General features: G+C 48.7%; 1 protein-coding gene across 1 annotated transcript in view; it reads left to right on the forward strand.

Moving 5' to 3' along the window:
* The first annotated feature begins 760 nt into the window (after nt 1–760).
* The window catches only part of PAK5 (p21 (RAC1) activated kinase 5), a 178,017-nt gene continuing 172,228 nt past the window's right edge, over nt 761–6,549 (forward strand). The window contains exons 1-2 of the mRNA XM_030490255.1: nt 761–812; nt 2,351–2,425. The gene's annotated coding sequence lies outside the window, so the exon portion shown is untranslated. The remainder of the gene's footprint in view (nt 813–2,350; nt 2,426–6,549) is intronic.

Here is a 6,549-nt window from a genome sequence, read left to right on the forward strand (position 1 = left end):
TCTGCTGCGCCTGGGAGCAAGGAAGAGGGTGAGCGACTGCTTCCATGAGCCTCAAGTGCTGAGAGCCCCGCTGGAGCCAGGTAAGGCACAGATCTGGTGTTAGCTGATTTTTCTTGGGTTGCAACTCAGAGGGATGGGTGACCTGTAGAGCAGACTGGCTTTAATGGGAGAGAAACTGCTTGAAATACAGAGCTGGCGCTGACCTGCGCTGGACTTACGTGGTAAGGGCTTGCTTGTCTGACCATGCAGGAACACAAACTGAGGTAACTTCCAGCCTGTTCTCCTCTGAGGGAGGCGTCAAGCACAAGGGAGGGTCCTGATGCACAGCGTGGAGTATTTCCCTTATAAACCTGAAGCACAGCAGCTCCGTGGTGCCGCTCCCGCTGTACCCCCCTCCTTTACCTGAGCCTGTATCACCTGCAGTGCTCCACACTTGCGCTCCTTGCCGAGGGGCTGAGTTCAACCTTCACAACCTGGCTTTACCCCAGCCCCTCTCGCCCCGCCTCACCCGGCCTGCCCCGCACCACCAGGCGCTGCGGTTGCCCACCCTCACCGCCGCCCGGCCCCTGCGCGTCCCTCACAGGGCACCCACCTGAGGAACCGCGGGCCCGCAGAGCGCGGCGGCGGCCGGACACCCCCCACCCCCCGGCTTCCCGCCTCAGCGCCGCGCCGCGGCCGCCATTGCCGCCCGCCGCCGCCTTGGCAACGGGGCGCCGCCTGGCCTGGCAACGGCGGCGGGCGGCTGTGAGGGCAGCGAGGCGGGAGCGGGCCGTGAGGCGGCGGCTCCCCTCAGCGCCCCGGCGGGCTGCGAGGTACGGACCCGCCCGCCGCCCGCTGCGTGAGGCCGGGGTGCGGGGTGGCGGGCAGCGGCGGCGGGGAGGGAGACAGGCGCCGCGGGGCTTGGTGTGGCGGGTGAAGGAGCCTGGCCTGTGGCGAGGGCGGTGTCGGCAGCGCTGGGTGTGCAGTCCGGGTTGGACCGGGCTTGGAGCAGCCTGGTCTAGTGGAAGGTGTCCCTGCCGGTGGCAGGGGGTTGGGACTGGGTGAGCTTTAAGGTCGTTTCCAACTTGAACCATTCTATGATGAGTGGCTGGAAAGCTGCTCATGGAAAAGGACCTGGGGTGCCCATTGATGGCCATTGAACATGAGCAGCTTGTGCCCAGGCAGCCAAGAAGGCCAAAGGCATCCTGGTCTGTATCAGCACCAGTGTGGCAGCAGGGCCAGGGCAGTGATCATCCCCCTGTGCTGGGCACTGGTGAGGCCGCACCTCGAATCCTGTGTTCAGTTCTGAGCCCTTCACTACAAGAGAGACATTGAGGTGCTGGAGCAGGGCCAGAGAAGGGCAACAGAGCTGGTGCAGGGCCTGGAGCACAAGTGTGATGAGGAAAGGCTGAGACGGGGGGGGGGGTTAGTCTGGAGAAGAGAAGGCTCAGGGGGGACCTTATTGTTCTCTGCAACTGCCTGACAGGAAGATGGAGCCAGGAGGGGGCTGGTCTCTGCTCCCAGGTCACAAGTGATAGGACAAGAGGAAACAGCCTCAAGCTGCACCAGAGGAGGTTTAGATTGGAGACGAGGAACAATTCCTTCCCCGAGAGGGTGCTCAGGCACTGGAACAGGCTGCCCAGGGCAGTGCTGGAGTCACTTAAAGGTCTTTTCCAACATAGTTGATTCTATGATTCTATTACTTCCCCCTGTTGCTTTCAAGGGGGAAAAAGTATTCGGTGTCCTTCTATGGTACCGTGGGGAAGGGATCGGATGTCACGGCCTTTGTTGTTTTCTTACTGTTGACTTACTTTCTTGCCAAACCTCCTCTTCCTCCCATGTAAATCACCTCTAAATTTTACTAGAATCACTGGCTACAAAAACAGAATTACAATATCTGTGTATAACCCAACTTCATAGCCATCCCCAGAGGGTTTGTGTAGCACTGTAATATAAATGAGGTGTGTTAGACTTGAATTGAAACATAATTTTTCATAAACCTGACTGGAAGGGGAAACCTATTTATTAACAGGAGAAAAATGTCAATGCCAATGAATGGGGAAAAATGCTCAAAACTGTTTAAGCAAGTTCAAGCATAACTCATTCCAGATGGCAAACACCATTAACACAGGGACTTCTCAGGTTCTCAGTATTTAGTGTTTAATTCCAAGTGCCACAAACCAGCTGGCCCTTGGTGCTCCTGTTGGGTCAGTAATCATGTATGGGATAACGGCAGAGAGGCCAGCTCCTGCAGGGAGACTGTTTGACTTGTACCTAGCGAAGGCTGGCTGTTGAATTATTTGCAAAACACCTCTAAAATTAGTAAGTTCAATTAAAAAAATAGGTTTTGATATGAAATCTCTTCTGCCAGGGAAGTGGTGGCACACAGCTGGATGCACGCCTGGCAGCACGGAAAGGCGGGTGATGCAAGGCATGGCACTGTGTGGTGAGTCACAACGAGAGACAACATCATTATAGCATAAAGCATTTCATTATTTCTCCTGCCAGGAGTGTCGTTTGTACAGTAGCTATCTTGTGGTAGCACTTTGTAGTGTGCATTGGCTGGATTTATTCTTGCACTGTTCTGCCTTGGTGGATTGCTTTCCTCTTTGGAAAATATATCATCCAGGCCCTTCTCCTCAGTCATACCAAATAGCTGCTGCAAATACAGCACAGCAGCAGATGTTTCCCTGCTATTCTGTGTTAGACTTCTTGTTTTGCTGTTGCCACAAACAAGGAGACACATGTGGCTTGTCCTGAAGGCCCAGGTGAATTCTCCTTTTCCCACTTCATAGGGTAAGATGCACATTAGAAAAGCTAGCACATGTATTTTGAAATTCAGTCCAATACAAAAACACTGTCTGAAACACTTGCATGACTTGACTCTGGAAATTGTGGAAACTCTGGAGCTAGACTATAACAAGTGTGGCTACTTGATATTTCACCCCAAGTGTGGATGTGTGTATAAGTGCATGTGTACTGAGGGGGGTATTTAGTTTTTTGTGATAATATGTATTTTCTCATGATGATCATCTTTGTATGAGCTTTTTGAGAGAGATAATGAGGACTCATGATTCAAGAAGCAGAGCATCCTTTTTCAACAGCTGAACTGGTGTTTGAAAGCAATGTGGCTTCAAGAGCAGAGCATCTCTGCCTTGCTGGCTGCTGCTCTGGTGTTAAGGTACTGCAACATCTCCAAAATAAATAGGATCAAAATCCTATTAGAGAAACTCACAGTATTCCCTGCCTTTCTTTATCTCCCTTTATTTATCTCCAAGATAAGTAAAGCTCCCCAGAGAATATTATCCCAAGGTCTGAAGTCTCAAGCTGTTTGGCTCTTTTTGCCTGACAGCTCAGTTTTGGTGGAGTGCCAAGGTAATGCAGGAATACAAGTGGGATGGTGGCACTAAAAATGTAACTGTACTAAAGAAAGAAAGGTGTAAACTGCCCAGAGCTTTGGAAATACCCTAGAGCCTTGTAGCTGGAGATTACAGCTCCCAGAGGCAAACACAGCACAGCACAAATCGAGACACAGTTCTCACATGGTTTGGTACAGACCAAGGTGTCTGCACACCACCTGAGTCTTCGTCTGAGAGCAGTGCTGCCCAGAGGTTTGGTGTGGTAAAAACTGGGGTGGTCTTGAGGCTGCTCTGTCCTGGATGCTCTAAGCATGTACTTTCCCCTCACACATCGACATCTCTAGCAGCTCAGGGTCAGGAAGGAGCAATGTCTGCTCCTGGGACAATCCCAGAGGTGCTCCACTTCATGGTTACCTGGATAAATGCAATCTCTGGAGCCCACAGCAGATAGGTTTTGCCCACTGTGTCAGCCTTTGAGAATAAGATAATCAGTAATAAATAGTTTCCTAACCAAGATTATTCCAAAGAACATTTATTACCCGGGAGCATGTATGTCTTCCCCTTGTTTTACACACTCCTAAACATTAACCTCCATTGTTCCTACAACATACATGCTTCATCATGATAGGTAAAGCCCCCATTACCAGTATGTTCACTTTATGGCTCCAAAATGGTCCAATTCCACATGAATAGATTTCACTGCTGAACAGCAGCTTCAAAGTATTTAAATACAAAGGCTGTGAAGTTTTGTTTGGTGCTAGCAGGAGGTGCCAGACTGGCAGCACTGCACAGTCCCTGCATGGAACAAGTGGAATAATATAGCTGTCATCCTCACTGTTACTTGCCGTCTTTGTGTTGTGCTGGGTTTTATCTGTCAATGTAAAAGCACGTGGATGTTCCGACCTCTGGAAGGAGACTCTGCACTCTAAGGACTCTGGTGCTGGTTGGCACTGGAGCACTGCTGACATCAGTGGGAGCTGAGCTACATGATAGCTTGACTTCAGCTGGAAGTGTGCTTGGGGATTGCATGGCTTTTACTTAAACCTTTTACTGTGCAAGTAATTATTCCTGTTACTCATCTCTCTGGATTCTGATGCTACTGCAAAAAATCTGCTGCATGGCGCATTACGCCCAAAATCTCCTTGTTCGGATTTGTCAGCTTGGGAGAATGGCACAAACTTACACATTGGGCTAATTCTGAAGGTCATCTGAACTGTTTCTGCTAGCTGTGAGTTATACTGAGGGAACATGAGATCAAATCAGGGTGTTAATATTCCTAATCATCAATAAAACTCTTTGCTTAGCCCATCCACAACACTGCAGTGGGAGCGAAGTGCTGCTGCAGCTACTTAGGGTGGGTGTGTGTAACTGGTGGTGATGCCCACAGCAATGCTCCCTACACGTGCAGAGGTACAGGTCTTTTACCCACTGGAACAGCCCATGGCCCAGGCTGGGGAGTTGTCATGGAGGCATTTCTCAATCTACACCCTTTCAAGTTAGGGAAATAGTCTCCTTCTGGAAGGAGCAATGAGTTTCTGGAGATGATCTTTGTTTCACACAGCAGCACAACCACCTCAAAACTGTGCTGGTAGGTAATACCCTGCTATTCCTCATGTTATATGTGTGTTTCCTGGGCTCTGCTCTGTTTCTTTTTTGATGACACTGATTGAAGCTGTTAATATCACTCAGATCAATGCATAACTTACTAAATCGATTTAGCTTAAGTTTATTGCTCTTTCTGATACTCTTTCTGTTATCGCTTCCTGTCAAAAACAATGCTTATTCTTTCTGCCAATTAATATGCACTCTTAGGAATAAATCTTGCATAGAAGAGAAAACCCATGGAATAACTGGTGTAAGTGCCTAGTAAGAAAACCCCACGATGGCTGGAATTTACCTCCTGACCAAACCTTTGTAAAATCCATGTGCCTGTTCATAGGGCTAGTAGGGTGCTCCATAACCCATGGTAGTATCACGTCTGCTTTCTGTACTCGGTTAAGTCACTTAGTTACTGTGTCCCTGGAGAAGATGCTTGGGAGGAAAGCTGCATCTCTCTTGTGGTGGTTGTTTTCAAGGGAAAATTTAAGTTTTTCCCAAGCTGTTAGCAGGGCTTGTAAAAGCTGAGTAGTGATAAAAGCTAATGTGTTCTGCCAAGAAGTTCCCTGTTGAATGCAATCCCAGGAGAGTGTCTACAGCAGGTTAGCTGCGTATCAGGAGAGAGAAGTATTTCAGATTTAAGAGTTGTGTCAACAGAGTATTGTTTTTTATCTTCTTTTTTTGTCACCTCAGGTTTTCCTAAAACACTGTAACCATTGCTTGTTTTGGATGTTGTAAGTACAGGCTTCCTGTATGCGTCTGCACCTTAACTTGACTTGAGGTAACTTGACTTGACTTGAGATTTTGGGGTTACTGGATAAGAGGGAGGCACTTCTCATCCAACTATGTGGCAAAGTAGCAAAAGGAATGATGGGGAGTCCAGCAACTCTGCGCTTTCCAGGACATGCTTCCAGGTGCTGTGTGGCCAGGGTGAGGGCTGGGATCCCTAGAGTTGGGTGAGCTCTCCAGTGACACATGGATGGGCAGGAGTTCAGCTGAAGAGCCAACAGCTCTGGGGGTCCTTGGAGTTTGTCGCTGACTTGGTTAATGTTTGTTCAACAAAAGCTTCTCTTACTAACCCCACAACTTCTGTACCCAACAAGACATGTGGAGGAGGGAGTGCTGAACCCCTCTCATCGCTATTTCTTATGAGGGTCTCTTTCTTATTAAGCCCAGGGACTCTGAAATCATTCCCTCTCCTTTTTTTTATGTGTGTTTGTCTAACACTGTGCCTTGGAACACATAGAAATCAGTGGGAGGGTTCCAGATGACTTTCAGTGGGAGGCATCAGGCCTGTTAATAACTGAAGCTCTGACTCTCTCTTGATCAGTTCTTTATATGCAGATCACAATATTAAAAAGCTGAGGGGGAAGCAGAAAGATAATAATTTTATAGCTGTTTTTCAGGTTCCATGCTGACAGGTGAGACAGCAATGAAAACACAAACTGCCTTCATTTGTCCCATCTGTTCCCATCTGCCTTGTCACTGTACCCTGTGTGAGATACTACGCACTGCAAGTTCTTAGTTTTCAGGACGAAGGAATAAATGTTCTGGAGTATTGCTCATCTGATGTTACATGAGGCTACTGAAATATTGGTCACCTGCTTCATGACAT

This window comes from Strigops habroptila, chromosome 6 (assembly GCF_004027225.2).
Source record: "Strigops habroptila isolate Jane chromosome 6, bStrHab1.2.pri, whole genome shotgun sequence".
Classification (NCBI taxonomy): Eukaryota; Metazoa; Chordata; class Aves; order Psittaciformes; family Psittacidae; genus Strigops; species Strigops habroptila.